Genomic DNA, 16,695 nt, shown 5'->3' on the forward strand with positions numbered 1-16,695 from the left:
AGTGCTACTGACTTTTATTCATTGTCTTATTTTATACATATTTCTCTATAATACCGGGTAATTTGTGTTAAAGGGGAAATTTGGATAAGAAGTGATTAGACTGATGATTGGACCAGACAATTTAACAACTATCCTCACAATCAGAGAGCTCAGCTAATATTAAAGGCAGGAAAATCTAGAATTTCCAAAAGAACAGAACTTCATAATTCAGACCGTTGAGGAGGATGTAGGCAGCAGGTCGGCCATGCAGGAATCTTCATAAGACGGATGAGTTGCTGGAGCAGCCTGCTGATATCCATAAGCTGCTGTTTTTTTCCTTGTGAGAAACACAGACTGGAAACTGCTGGGAGACAGCTGTGATGTACAATTACAGCAAATCCCTCTTGTAATCGCACGGTAGAGCTGAGTTTGTGATAACCTGTGGTAAGGCTTGGAAAGAAATGATTGTATTCTTTACGGTTGGTGAATATTTGCATTATTGTGTAGGCTGATGTGTAAAGATGGGGTGAGGAGGCATTGCTATACATAGTAGATTTCCAATACATCCATCGCCTCATTTTTATGCTTGAATAATGAACAGAAATATGCAAATTGCAGCTATATGTCAGTCACCAAGTTTCCACTTACTATTCTTAAATAAGGTAATCCACTTGTGATGTGTGATGAGCAGAGCTGTAAGTTTCTCATGTTGTTGAAGTACTTAAATGGCAAGTTATGTTATGTTACCTGCTTTATAACCCTTACTGAAAGGAGCGTAACTACAGTGGTCGCCTGAGGAAGCGGGGATACGCGAAACGCGCGTCGGGGTAGCGCATCCCAATTCACCAAATATCTACACATTATGGGTAAGTGGATTCGGAAAATATATCTACAGAGCAAACCACTAGATACCTTTAAGAACTACCCTTTTGTGTATCCTTTATCTTTTCCTACTTTTGTATAGACATTTATGGTGCACTGACACTTTAGATTTCTGTGTAGCAGATTGACTTATAATGGCACTAGCATTAGCACTTTGTTACATGAACTACATTAGTCTGTACATACTGTCTAGTGATAGAGAAAATATTAGAGAATTTGTATTTGGTGATGCGGTGATGCATTGGATGGATCTTTTGAAACAATTTATGTTGCTATGAATCTTTTTAACTGTAGTGGTCCCTTTTCTTAAAAAAATGTACTTAATAAATAAAATGAATTTGATTTTTCAGGAACCATATTGTGATTAATTGGGGAAGAACCGTTTTTCACTCATAAGCATTTTGGTTCAGTATTTGTGTTCGAGTGGGTTCCAACAAAGAGGTTATACCTCAGACATAGGCCATTCATTTTATGCTGACTATTTGGTTTTGAAAGTGAAATTCTTTGCTGAAAGTGGACAACCCCTTTAACAGGATTTATCTGTGACTACATTTCACATTACACATACAGCCTGTAACTATACAGAATAAGTCCAAGAACCCCATACCCTTTCATCTGGTTAGGGTTAAAAAGCGCTGTGTAAAGGCGATATTGGTTTTTTTTATAATAATGTTATAGATATAGAATGGCTATCAGTGTTGACTTTCCGTTTCCCTCCTCAGTCAAGACTGTAAAATGAGGGTAAATCCTGCTATAACTCTATTATACAGCGTCAGTGACATTTCCCACTAGTGACGGTTCTAGCTCTAGTGTCCCTTCAACATTATGACCTGCTAGCTTCTGACTCCAGTGTAAGGATACTGTAAGCATAGCATCCCTCTTCCCCTATGCAACTCACATTGACAAAATACACAAAAATGTCTAAAAGTATATAAAATACACCTTGTTCACAATGATGACACATTAAAGGATACCTACCATGAGGAATCTCCCATCAGAAGTAGATCTGATTGTAGATGCCTCATGTCTGCCTCTGCCCTAATCTATAATTTAATAATCCTGGAACCTAACCTGTTGTTAAAAAAACTTTATTTTACTAATATGTAAATTACCTGCAGAGGCTACTGGAGCATGGAGTAGCCTTAGCTCCCAGTGCCCGGCCAGACTAGTACACGCCCCAGTAGCCTCTGCAGTTAATTTACATATTACTATAATAAAGTTTTTAGCAAGTTACATTAGGTTCCAGGATTATGAAATGACAGATTAGGGCAGAGGCAGACAGGAGGCATCTTTCATCAGATCTACTTCTGATAGAAGATTCCTCATGGTAGAATTCCTTTAATCCCTTAGTGACCAAGCTCATTTACGCCTTGATGACCAAGGCCTATTTTTTCAAAATCAGCATGTGTCAATTTATCTGGTTATAACTTTAGAACACTTTTACTTACCCAAGTGTTTAGCATTTATTTATTAAAAAAAGGTAAATATTTAGCAAAATTTGACATTCAAAATGTTCTGTTTTTCAAACTGATAGTTTTACTACCCAAATTAGTTTCTAACTAACATTTACCATCAGGGCCGGCATCAGCATCCGTCTAACCTGGGCAAGTGCCAGGGCCCCAGAGCTCCAAAGGGGCCCACCATGACGATTGATCAGAAACAGTGGCGTAACAAAAATAGTCGTATTAAGTGCCTCGCGTCCAGCCTGCCCAGCACGCCTCGCGTACATCCAGGCCAGCGCGCCTCGCTTCCGGGCCAGCCTGGATGCTTCTCATCCGGTCTGCCCGCCTCTCATCGGGCCCGTCCTGTGCGCGTCATGTCTAGCCTTACCCGGTCCGCGTGCCTCACAGGCCTGTCCGCCTTCCCCTGTGCTGTCTCCTTCCTGAACCTGCCCCCACATCTCGACTGAGTGACATCCAGCTGGGGTGAGTATTGCTACATGTGTTTGTGTGTATATATGGTGTATATGTGTTTGTGTGTATATATGCTGTATATCTGTTTGTATGTGTTGTGTATACTTGATGCGTGTGTATATATGCTGTATATCTGTGCTTATGCTCTATATACTGGATGTGTGTATATCTGTGTGTATGTGCTGTGTGTGTATATATTGGATGCATGTGTATATTGTTTATACTGGATGCATGTTTGTATGCTGTATATATTGGATGTGTGCATATATATGCTGTACATACTGGATACATGTGTATGTATGTTGTATATATTGTAAATTTGATGTGTATATACTGTATGTGTGTAAAAGTGATTGTGATTGTGTAAAAATATGCATGTGTTTTTAACCCCTTAAGGACGCAGGGTTTTTCGGCTCATTTCTCGCTCTCCAACTTCAAAAATCCATAACTTTTTCATTTTTACGTGTACAGACCTGTGTGAGGGCTTATTTTGTGCGTAACAAATTTTACTTTCCCGTAATGCTATTTATTTTAACATGCCATGTACTGCGAAGCTGAAAAAAAATTCCAAATGTGGAAAAATTGAAAAAAAAACCCACGTTCTTGTGGGCTCAGTTTTTACGACTTTCACTCTTCGATCCAAATAACACGCCTACTTTATTCTTTGGTTCGGTGCGATCGCGATGATACCAAATTTATATAGGTTTTATTGTGTTTTAATACATTTTCAAAAATTAAACGAATATGTACAAAAAAGAAAAAACATTTTTTGCCATTTTCTGACGCTAATAACTTTCTCATACTTTGGCGCACGGAGATGTGTGAGGGGTCATTTTTTGCAAAATGAGGCAACGTTTTCATTGCTACCATTTTGAGGTCTGTGCGACATTTTGATCATTTTTTATTTCATTTTTTATGTTATGTAAAAAGGTGTAAAAGTCGCATTTCGGACATTTGGGCGCCATTTCCCGCCTCGGAGGTCACCGCCGCCCGTAACCGTTTTTATAGACCATCTAGGGTACATTAACCCTAGATAGTCAGATCGCTCCTACCATATACTGCAATACTTCTGTATTGCAATATATGGCATTTTTGCAGCACATTCATTACAATGAGCCACTGGCTCATTGTAACGAATCTGCAGATGCCAGATAGTCTCGGGTCAAATGAAGACCCGAGGCTACCATGGCAACTGATCGCCGCCCCCCGACGACTTTGCCGGCGGCGTTGAAAGGGTTAATAGCCGCGATCGGTGCAAGCACCGACCGCGGTTATTAGCGGTGGGGGTTTGCTGCAATATGCAACAACCCCCACCTCTGTATGAAGAGGACTCAGCCCGTGAGCCCTCTTCATACATCCCTTATACCTCTGCGCCGTAGAGCTACGGTGCAGAGCGTTAAGGGGTTAAGGGAATGGGGACCCCCTTCAATGGTCTGCTATGGAGCCCAGCCTCTGCTGGTTACGCCCCTGATCAGAAAATGTAATTACATCAGCGACGGCATCCTTGTTGCCTATGTAATTGAAATATATGATTTTGTCTGAGCTCAGGTGGCAGGGTCTTGCCGCCTAATGAGTTCACTGTTAAGGGGCCCACTGAGGCTCTATCGCCCAGGGGCCCACTGAATCCTGGTGCCGGCCCTTTTTACCATATCTCAGCTTTGTGTTGGCCTCATTTCATAAGTGTCCTTTTTACAACACTAAAAAGATCACAAATCGAACAGCATTCTCTTAAATTGTCAAGAAAATTTTAGAATTAATTATTTTAGGGACCATTTAAATTCTAGAGGGGTTTTGGAACTCCTGTTCTATTAACTTCACCCCTCAAACTATTCAAAACAGGAGGTCGGAAGCTTGTTAACCCTTTAAGTATTTTACAGAACTTCAAACAAAATGAAGTTTTGATTTGGAATTCACTAATATTTATCATTAATACGTTCATTTAGCCGCAAAATTTACCCACATAAACTGAATAAAATTAGAAAATGCATCTATGAACATATTGTGCAGTTTCTTCCGAGTAAGAGGACCTCTTAGAAGCCGTGGTCACAAAGAAGCCGTGGTCACAATGACTATGACCTCTATAGGGTTAAACAGGCAGGATGGCTATCGCGTACTGCTGGGATCCTGCGCGATCACCATGACATAACTCTATGTCAAGGTGTGGGAACTACCTGCTATCCTATGACGTAGAGTTACATCAAAGTGCCATAGTCAGGACCCAATGTCAGAAATTGCACAGCTAATAAAGCAGGTTAAATAAGCTAGTGGTTGGTGGATTTAGACTAGACAGTTTATCACTGTGTCTGATGCTGGATGATGTGTCAGGTGTAGCATAAGACTGTCTAGTTGTACTTTGCACATTCTAATAGTTGATCTTGTTTTATCAAGAAAACCAAAATTATCACATTTTTTACTGTTTTAAACCTGTGATAAATGTGGTGCAGAAAGTTTTTTGGGTGCAAATTACTTAAGAATTATGTGGTAAACAGATTGAGTAATCTGCCCATTGTATGTGTGTGCTCCATAACATTGAAAAATAGCTTTATATTACAAATGTGCCCCTTTATCTTGCTCAGCTCATAATAAATTCTGATATATTCACATAAGATACTTTTTATAAGCCTGGATGTCTTTTGATTCCATGATACAGATGCGGCTCATTTACATGGAGGGAAGTTACAAATGTTATTACCTCTGCTCTGCCATGGTGGTAATGGATCCACCCACATGTAATTACTGCCATTTGCGATGGGCTCAAATATTCCTGGAGAGCAGAGATGGATGTTGACAGCATTATGCGCTGCTCTTCTGCCATTAGCCAGGCTGTTTTTCCAAGTGTAATAAATACAACAGACTTATCGTAAATCTTTACTGAAAAAGCTCTCCCAGCTGTATCTCTGGCTTAATGGATAAAATGTATGGAAAGACAATTGATCTTCTTAACTTCATTGTTAGGCTTTTCTAGGCTAGAGATTACAAAGTCGGAATACACTTTAATTCTCTGGCTCGCGGGGTGTCTCAACATTACTTATCTTGTCTCATTGTATGCAGGGATGATCTTGTGTTAATGCTTGCATTCTGACACTCCCTGCTTGCTCATGATCTCTTTATAGCTTTCTAAGTTTACTGCTTGCTTTGCTTAAAGGGAACCTGCCACCAGATTCTCCCCCTTTAAATTACTAGTCTCCTCGGGAAGGGTATGAAGTGCTTTCTAAAATTCCTTATTTTATGTGAAATTTTGCCCTTTTGCAGACAGAAAAAGACTCGTCCAAAGTTATGTGAATATAAGCAGAGATGGGTCATATTGGGCAGACATACGTCAGGTTTATAGGCTGCAGGGAGAATGTCACTTCAGATATCCCTATTTTGGTTCCATAGTACTTAGAAACATGCTACACATGTCATTTTAAAGAAGAAAGGAATTGGATTTTTATCTGCAGTTCACAACTATCCCAACTATTAACTGCCTACATCTCTCATTCTGTAGATCAGAGAACCATAAGTCTGAAGCAATCTACAAAGCCCCCTTTAAGGATCCGCTCTTTATGAAATCCTTATTACGTATTCATTAGAACCAGAGTCATTTCTTAAAGTGTAAGTAAATCATTTAGTGGCTGTAAAACCCTTTAAAAGCAATTACACCGACTTGGAGCTCATTCACACATCTGTCTGTGGGGATGTATATGCAGATGCAAACTTGCGGCCGCATATACTTTTCCATAGACGGCAATGGCGGTGGTGCGGTGGTGCGAAGCCACACATGTGTGGCACCGATCTGCGCCGTACACCGGGAAGGACACCATGCCATACAGCGCAAGCTCTATCTTTTCCCGTGTGTACAGGTGTGCCTCGCTGTTTCTAAGGAGGGGGGAGGGGTCACCTCCTGCTCCTCTCTAGCGCACGGCTGTATACCCGCCAAGTGGGCATACCGCCGGGTGAATGTACCCTTAAGAAGGCTTACAGAGGAACTTACAGATGAGCCAATGTGCCATATGTGACATTTGATAAATGTCTTTTGTTGCTGATAATTTACGTTACTTTAGTCCAAGGTTGCAATGATCATCTGTAAGATGTCTGCAATGGAGCTTAATTGTTAATCCTTGTTCCCATGTCAACTAACATTTTTTAAATTTAACTGTCACAGGTCAAAAAAATGGAGTAAAGCTCCTCCTACACTCGCGAATGTGATACATGAACTCGGATCACACTCGCAACGCATGCTGACCTAATCGCACGGCCCGAATGCTGCAAACCGGAACTGAACTGACACCGTACGATCAGGGCAGCACGCGTTGCGAGTGAGATGTGAGTTCATGGCATCACACTCACGAGTGTAGAAGGGGCCTTACACTTACAAAATATACCTGTTATGACTTGCATACAAATTCACCACATTTGCACATATACAGCCAGTGACAGGTTCCTGACCTGTCTAATAACTGACTGACCCCCTTCTTTTAGCTAAAAATTGTTTGACTTACATCTACATAAATTCACCTTTTATTACCTGGCATCAGGTCACCGGCTGGAAGTTGTGTAGCTGGAAGTGGTGCATATGAATGAGGCTGGGGGGGGGGGAGGGTTATCTGCATAGATTTGCCTTTAGAGGAGCCAGGAGGCGCTCGTTGGACAGGACCCTGAGCGTCTCCGGCTCATTTCAATAGATATAAAAGTTTACTTTCTCCATACCACGTGGGCCCCGGAGGAACCGCAAAGAGGCTCCATAGAGAGCGTAAGGTACCCAGGGTGGCATATGGGACAGTCTACCCCCGAGAAAATGGTGGTGGATGTCCTTTAATATTATTTACACAGAAGTTCACATCTCCACTTGTGATTTCCATTATGGCAATGAAAAGGCTGCCATAGAGATAAATGTCAGGGCTTCCCTGTTATTTCCTTCATTATGGTAACAGAAGCATGTTGCAATGGATCCTTCTGCAGATGTAAGTCTATTGTAACTACTCTAAGCGCACGGCTTCCATTTACCATTTGTATTTCATGTCCGTTATTCTCCTTGATAACCAGACAATACAAAGAATCATGCGCACAGAAGTAAACTTAACCTAAACGCTATCATCCTCTAATGAGAATTATGTTAACAGCTTCCGAGATTTTTGTATCCCTGTGGGGACAAGAAATCCACAATTCTTTGCTCCTGAGGGGTCCTAATAGCTTCATGGATGTATAACGTTGTAATTGCTAATTATACACATTGTAAAGTGCTTGCAGGATAAAATGTGGGGAATAGGAAGTAGTCTGATATATGTCCTATAATTGCCTGCATGACTGAGATTTAATCCAACTTCTCGACTTGCTGGCAAGACTGCAGATCTTTCCAAAGGCATGCTGGTACCATCAATTATTTACCATTGTTGGATTGTGCACAGACAGAAGGACCAGCGATCGCTTACATGCCAGGAGCAGAAAAAAACGGATCATTTATTGAGGAAGAAATTAGACTGTGTTAATTGCTGTTTCTGCCAGGAAAAATTAAAAGAAAATAATCTTTTATCAGCTCCTTGTATCCAGAAGAATGTAGAATTAGGGATTCTAAAATAAAGTGTTCATAGGATCTATAGTACCCCTCTTGTCATGGGTACAGCATGGATCATCTGTGTCATGGATTCAACAAGGTCACAATAGTAACACGAGCAGGGCCGGATTAAGGTTGGTGGGGGCCCCTGGGCGCAAAATATGGCGGGGGCCCCCATTAAATGTAGTCCAGACAGGGAACAACAATCACTGTATACAGCTCCGCCAGCAATCACTATATACAGCTCTGCCAGCAATCACTGTATACAGCTCCCCCCCGCAATCACTGTATACAGCTTCCCCAGCAATCACTATATACAGCTCCCCCCACAATCACTGTATACAGCTCCCCCAGCAATCACTGTATACAGCTCCCCCAGAAATCACTATATACAGCTCCCCCAGCAATCACTGTATACAGCTCCCCCAGCAATCACTGTATACAGCTCCCCCAACAATCACTGTATACAGCTCCCCCAGCAATCACTATATACAGCTCCCCCAGCAATCACTATATACAGCTCCCAGAAATCACTATATACAGTTCCGCCAGCAATCACTATATACAGCTCCCCAGCAATCACTATATACAGCTCCCCAGCAATCACTATATGCAGCTCCCCAGCAATCACTATATACTGCTCCGCCAGCAATCACTGTATACTACTCCCCCAGCAATAAATATATACAGCTCCCCCTATAATAACTATATACAGTCCCTCTATAACTACAAACAGCCCCCTATAACTACATACAGCCCCCTATAACTACATACGTCCCCTTTTAATAAGTATATACAGTCCCCATATAATAAACTATATGGAGTCCCCATATGATAACTAAATACAGTCCCCCTATAGTAACTATATACAGTCCCCCTATAATAACTATATACACCCCCTATAACTACATAGAGTCCCCCTATAACTATACACACACCCCCTATAACAACTATATACAGTCCCCCTAAAACTATACACACACCCCCTATAACAATTATTTACAGTCCCCCTATAACTATACACACAAACCCTATAACTATATATACACCACTATTATAACTGTATAGAAACTCTTATAATAACTATATATAGCCCCTATGACTGCATACAGCCCCCCTATGACTGCATACAGCCCCCTATAACTGCATACAGCCCCCCATGACTGCATACAGCCCCCATGACTGCATACAGCCCCCCATGACTGCATACAGCCCCTCCATGACTGCATACAGCCCCCGATGACTGCATACAGCCCCCCTATGACTGCATACAGCCCCCTATAATAAATAACTATATATATAGTCCTGAGTGTAAATAATAAAATTGTTCTCAACTTCCATCGTTCCCCCCATGCGCGACATCCTCATCCTCCCTCGCGGTGTCAGGGTGGATGTAAACAAAGATGGCGGCGCTCTGCTACAGGCGGCGCCGTGATGTTGCGGCGCCGTGATGTCAGACACTGCCATGTCACACTATGCGCCGCAGCAGCAGGACGCCGCCATCTTTGCTAAAGTCCGATCGTTTATGGCAGGGCAAGGAAGTTATTGTTCCCTCGCTCTGCCATAGGCTAAAGTAAAGACAGCGGTTGGCATTCGGGCCGCCGCCCGGTGCCAAATAGACTGTTGGCAATTTGGGCGGTCATGCGACCGCCCGAATCGCCTGCATTTGGTGGGGGCCCCGGGGTTCGCGCCCCCGGGAGCCCCCCTTATGATCTGGCTCTGAACACACGGTTGTCCTAAAAAGGTTGTTTTCTCATTTCAACACATGAAAAAGTATCAGGGATCACCCAAGACTGACCAGTCTCTGTCCCTCTCACTCATGCATCTAATGGGGACCCCTTCCTTTTCTGTCAATGAGTGTTTGGTTAATGGGGGAGGGGTCCCACAGTCAATGCATGAAATACCTTGTATACATGCACTGGGGGACTTTTGTCATACAACTTTGTAGCTGTATGTGTCCTGCACAGTAAATAATATCATGCTTTACAGAATTGTAATATAATATGCATTGTATATATGAAATGCCCATTTTTCCTTTTATGTACATGGTTTTCCTTGTTTTACCATGGTATATGTTCTATGTCTGCATTTACAATGGTTTGTGCACTATTCTTCCTTTATAGATGTACTATGCCCACTCCAAACTAGTCTCATCCATCACCTCTAACATTTTGCATCCTTTAATCCATATTGTTTCACTGATTCTGGCATAGCTGTAATTGCTTTTGTAGTCTCAACCATTCCTGAGATATTATAGTATCATAGTATTTAAGGCTGGAAAAAGACACAAGTCCATCAAGTCCAACCTTTAAGAATTAAATAAATGTTTTATCCCCATAACCCGTGATATTTTTTCTCTCCAGAAAGGCATCCAGGCCTCTCTTGAACATGTACATAGAGTCGGCCATAACAACCTCCTGCGGCAGAGAGTTCCACAGTCTCACTGCTCTTACAGTAAAGAACCTTTGTCTATGGTGATGGTAAAATCGCCTCTCCTCTCGGCGGAGAGGGTTACCTGGTCACAGGCCTAGGTATAAAAAGATCTTTTGAGAGATCCTTGTACTGTCCGTTCAGGTATTTGTACATTCTAATGAGGTCTCCCCTCAGATGTCTTTTTTTCTTAACTAAATAATCCAAAGTTTAGTAATCTGTCATGACACATCCATGTCAATATTATTCTCTCTACTGTCATATGGGCAGGGATTTTTACTCCACCCTAGGAACACCCACTAAAAAGAACATATTTACAGGTAGTTTCAGTAACCAATGTGATAAGTATACCCGTGTCCAAAAAGGGGAAAAAGAGCACACAGCGCCGGCAATGTATACAATTCAATAGTTATAAGAAGAGATAATCTGGTTACAGAAGTGGTTTGTACATAGAAATATCTTAACTGTGCTGCTGCAATTGACCTTTAAACCGAGACTGGCAGGTGTCGGATCAATATGTTCATGGAAGAGATGAAAAAACGATAAGGTCTTGAATTGCGCTGCTTGGTAAATTCAAATTCTTTTTTATTTTTCAAAGACAAATACAGGATGGACTACGCGTTATGGGAACGAACCGTTCCCTTCATCAGGTCCGATAATATATTCTGAAAGAATATTTAACATAAAATTGCATAAGAACAACGGTTCAAGACGTACATAGTATTAAAAATAGTATAAAGTACATATATTATAATAATAAAAAATGGAGGGTTAAATGGATGCTTAACCCCTTATCACCGACACTAGTTTTCAGCTCACTGACCAGACTCGATTTTTCAAATCTGACATGTCTCACGATAATTGGTTATAACTTCGGAACGCTTTAACATATCCTGGTGATTTTGAGAATGTTTTCTCGTGACACATTGTACTTCATGTTAGTTATAAAATTTAAGTGATAAGTTTTGCGTTTCGTTCTGAAAAAAAGTGAAAATTTGGCAAAAGTTTGTAAAAATTCTTCATTTTCCAAGTTTGAAATGTTCTGGTTTCCAGACAGGAAGTAAAACTACCCAAAAAGTTTGATAATTAACATTTATAGAATATCTGCTTTATGTTGGGATGATATTTTATGCTTCCGGTCATTTTTCTAGGATGTTATGAGGTGCAGAACTTTAGGTGCGATTTTTCTTATTTTCATGAAAATTGCCATAACTCACATTTTGAGGGACAACTCAGCTTTCAAGTGACTTTGAGAGGCCTAAATAATAGTAAAACCTCATAAATTACCCCACTATAGAAAGTTCACCCCTCAACATATGTAAAACAACTTCTATTAAGTCCATTAACCCTTTAAGTGTTTCACATGGGTTAAAAAATATGGACCTGCGATTTAGAAACTATGGAATTTTTTTGGAAATACATTCATTTAGGCCAAAACTGACATTTTCAGAATAAATTAAATGATGAAACGCACTGCAACGCTTGATGCCCAATTCCTCCCGAGTGTACTGATACCACATATGTGGTGGTAAACTGCTGTACGGGCGCACGGCCGAGCATAGAATGAATGGAGGCGCCGTCCACAGCAGATTTGTATTGTCACATTGTACGACCTATAAATTTTTATTTTTTTTGGTAATGCGATCATATGAGGGCTTATTTTTTATGGGATGAGATACAATGTATAAATAATTTATTTTGGGAGTCTAAAGCTTATTCATGAGATTTTATTAACTATTTCAAGAAGGACACAAACAAAATCATCAATTTTTATTTTGGATTGTGAGCATTTTGCCCCCCCCCCGCTCACTGTAACGTAAAAATAATATTTTATCTTTATTCTCTGGTTCACTACGATTGCAGTGATACCTCATTTATATAGTTTTTCTTATTTTGCTCAATTTTCCTGAGCAAAACCAATATTGGAGAAAATCGCATTGTTTTTACTATTGACAACTTTTCAGGGCCATAACTTCTGTATTTTTCTGTTGTCAGATCTGGTTGAGGGCTTATTTTTTGCGAAAACAGTTGTTCTTTTCAGTCGTATCATATTAGGTACCGTAACTTTTTTTGATCACTTTTTAGAACATTTTTTGTGATGGTGTTTGATGAAAAATTGTATATTATGGGAAGTTTTTCGAGTTTTTTTTTTACGTAGTTCACCGAGCGGGTTCAATATTGATTTAGATTTATTGTACAGATTAATACGGACGCGGTGATACCTCATTTATATAGTTTTTCTTATTTTGCTAAATTTTCCTGAGCAAAACCAATATTGGAGAAAATCGCATTGTTTTTACTATTGACAACTTTTCAGGGCCATAAATTCTGTATTTTTCTGTTGTCAGATCTGGTTGAGGGCTTATTTTTTGCGAAAACAGTTGTTCTTTTCAGTCGTATCATATTAGGTACCGTAACTTTTTTTGATCACTTTTTAGAACATTTTTTGTGATGGTGTTTGATGAAAAATTGTATATTATGGGAAGTTTTTCGAGTTTTTTTTTTACGTAGTTCACCGAGCGGGTTCAATATTGATTTAGATTTATTGTACAGATTAATACGGACGCGGTGATACCAAATATGTACGTGTTTTGTGTTTTATATACTTTATTTGCATTTTATGTGTTACTGGGGAGATTATGGGACTTTTATTTTATTTATTTATTTAATTATATTATAAAAAGATTTAATTTTTTTTTTTTTACTTTTTTACATTTTCTACTTCTTGGCTTGAATAAGCGATCATCCGATCGCTTATTCAAGCCTTTACACTGCAATACACTTGTATTGCAGTGTATAGTGAAAGTAACTGAGCATGCTGCGCATGCTCAGTTACTTACAGCCGGGTCCTGCCAGGAAGGCAGGACCCGGTGAGAAGAGGAGCCGACAGCCCCGGGTCACTCGTCGGAACCCGGGGCAGCGGCAGGAGGGATCGGATCCCCCGGTAAGCACACCGGGGGGGTCCGATCCACGGGGGACACACTTGCACGCCGCGGTCATGCTTGACCGCGGCGTGCAAGGGGTTAAACACCCGGGATCGGAGTTTTTCCGATCCCGGGTGTTAGTGCCGGGTCTGGGCTGTGATATCACAGCCCGACACCGGCACCAGCGAGACCCGGTGTCCCGAAAACTTCTTCTGATGCGCCGCCGTAGAAAGGCGTCGCATCAGAAGAAGTACCCTTAATGACCGCCGTAGAATCCCGATAGGGCGGTCATTAAGGGGTTAAAATATTATTATGATGTTAATTTATATACAAATAGATAAAAGTGTGGCCACGTGATTATGACATGAAACACAAGTAAAATGCATTAGGTTCATGGAGAATAAAAGTGGCAGTAGAGAAGTTACATTCGGTTCTTATTTAGGAAGCGGAAATACATTCATAGGTAGTAATACGGTAGTAATTAAATTCATAGGGGACAGTAAAAAATATATAAATAAATAAATAAATTCATTCAGAAGGGATAGCGAAAAAATGAGATTGTAGTCACCCACCCTACAGTGTAGTAGACGTCGAAGTGGTAGACAATTCTTATCCCAATGTTTGAATGAAGGGTAGTAGCAGCGGTAGATAATTGAAATGGATGTGTAAATACATTATGGAGGGTGTATAAAGCGTCTAATCAAGGGGGCAGGGTGCTATTACCTGCCTACTTCAGAGTTCTGATGTCGTCTATGTAAGTAGAGGATACCTGAAATGTATCACGCTGGCAGCCTGGAGTTAAATGCCGGCGGGCGGCTGGATTGCGCATGCGCAAATTTTTTTTTTTTTTGGCGCACGCGCCAAATTTTGGCGCATGCGCAATCCAGCCGCCCGCCGGCATTTAACTCCAGGCTGCCAGCGTGAGCGCCACATACAGCGTTCTAGCTGGATCACCGCGCACCTTCCTCTCCACCACGCGCCGTAAGTACCTACACTTCCAGTTTGCCATCCCTCCTGATGGCAATATCTACCATCACCTAATCCTCTGTATGCACATTTCAGGTATCCTCTACTTACATAGACGACATCAGAACTCTGAAGTAGGCAGGTAATAGCACCCTGCCCCTTTGATTAGACGCTTTATACACCCTCCATAATGTATTTACACATCCATTTCAATTATCTACAGCTGCCACTACCCTTCATTCAAACATTGGGATAAGAATTGTCTACCACTTTGACGTCTACTACACTGTAGGGTGGGTGACTACAATCTCATTTTTTCGCTATCCCTTCTGAATGAATTTATTTATTTATTTATATATTTTTTACTGTCCCCTATGAATTTAATTACTATTACTACCTATGAATGTATTTCCGCTTCCTAATTAAGAACCGAATGTAACTTCTCTACTGCCACTTTTATTCTCCATGAACCTGATGCATTTTACTTGTGTTTCATGTCATAATCACGTGGCCACACTTTTATCTATTTGTATATAAATTAACATCTTAATAATATTTTAAGCATCCATTTAACCCTCCATTTTTTATTATTATAATATATGTACTTTATACTATTTTTAATACTATGTACGTCTTGAACCGTTGTCCTTATGCAATTTTATGTTAAATATTCTTTCAGAATATATTATCGGACCTGATGAAGGGAACGGTTCGTTCCCGAAATGCGTAGTCCATCCTGTATTTGTCTTTGAAAAATAAAAAAGAATTTGAATTTACCAAGCAGCGCAATTCAAGACCTTATCGTTTTTTCATCTCTTCCATAAGTATACCCCTGGGCTGGGGAAATAGTCAAATTCTGCCCACATGACAGTAGAGATCCGAGAATAATTACCGTATGTACTCGAGTATAAGCCGACCCGAGTATAAGCCGACCCGAGTATAAGCCAAGAACCCTAATTTTACCACCAAAAACTGGGAGAACCTATTGACTCGGGTATAATCCGAGGGCGGGAAATGCATTGATCACAGACCTCCCCAGTATATTGCCAGCAAGTCCCCAGTAGTATATAGCCAGCCTGCCCCCAGTGGTATACAGTCAGCCCAGCCTGCCCCCAGTAGTATACAGCCAGCCCAGACTGCCCCCAGTAGTATACAGCCAGCCCAGCCTGCCCCCAGTAGTATACAGACAGCCCAGCCTGCCCCCAGTAGTATACAGCCAGCCCTGCCTGCCCCCAGTAGTATACAGCCAGCCCAGCCTGCCCCCAGTAGTATACAGCCAGCCCAGCCTGCCCCCAGTAGTATACAGCCAGCCCTGCCTGCCCCCAGTAGTATACAGCCAGCCCAGCCTGCCCCCTGTAGTATATAGCCAGCCCAGCCTGTCCCCAGTAGTATACAGCCAGCCCCCACTAGTATACAGCCAGCCCAGCCTGCCCCGTGTAGTATACAGCCTGCCCCCACTAGTATACAGCCATCCCAGCCTGCCCCGTGTATTATACAGCCTGCCCCCACTAGTATACAGCCAGCCCAGCCTGCCCCATGTAGTATACAGCCTGCCCCCACTAGTATACAGTGAGCCCAGCACTAAAAAAAAAAGCTAAAAAATTATATACTCACCCTCCGGTGGCCCCAATGCGCAGTGCTGTTCCCTGATGTCCGCGCTGCTCCCCTGATGTCATCGCTGGTCCTCTTCTGTCTTCTATCGTCTATCTGTCTTCTGCATGCCGCCGCCACGCCCTTCACGGCCGGCAGGCGCATAGTATGACGCGGCTGCTGCTGACGTCACACTATGTGACGGTCGGAAGAAAAACATGACGGCGCCCTGGAGAAGACAGAAGAAGATAGAAGACAGGAGAGAACCCGCGCTGACATCGGGGGAGCAGCGCGGACATCGGGGGAGCAGCGCTGCGCATCGGGACCACCACAGGGTGATTATATAAGTTTTTTTTTTTTTAAGTGCTGGGCTGGCTATTGACTCATGTATAAGCCAAGTTGAGGATTTTCAGCACATTTTTTGTGCTGAAAAACTTGGCTTATACACGAGTATATACGGTACTTTGTTTGCTCAGAA

The sequence above is a fragment of the Engystomops pustulosus genome, chromosome 4 (genome assembly GCF_040894005.1).
Source record: "Engystomops pustulosus chromosome 4, aEngPut4.maternal, whole genome shotgun sequence".
Lineage (NCBI taxonomy): Eukaryota > Metazoa > Chordata > Amphibia > Anura > Leptodactylidae > Engystomops > Engystomops pustulosus.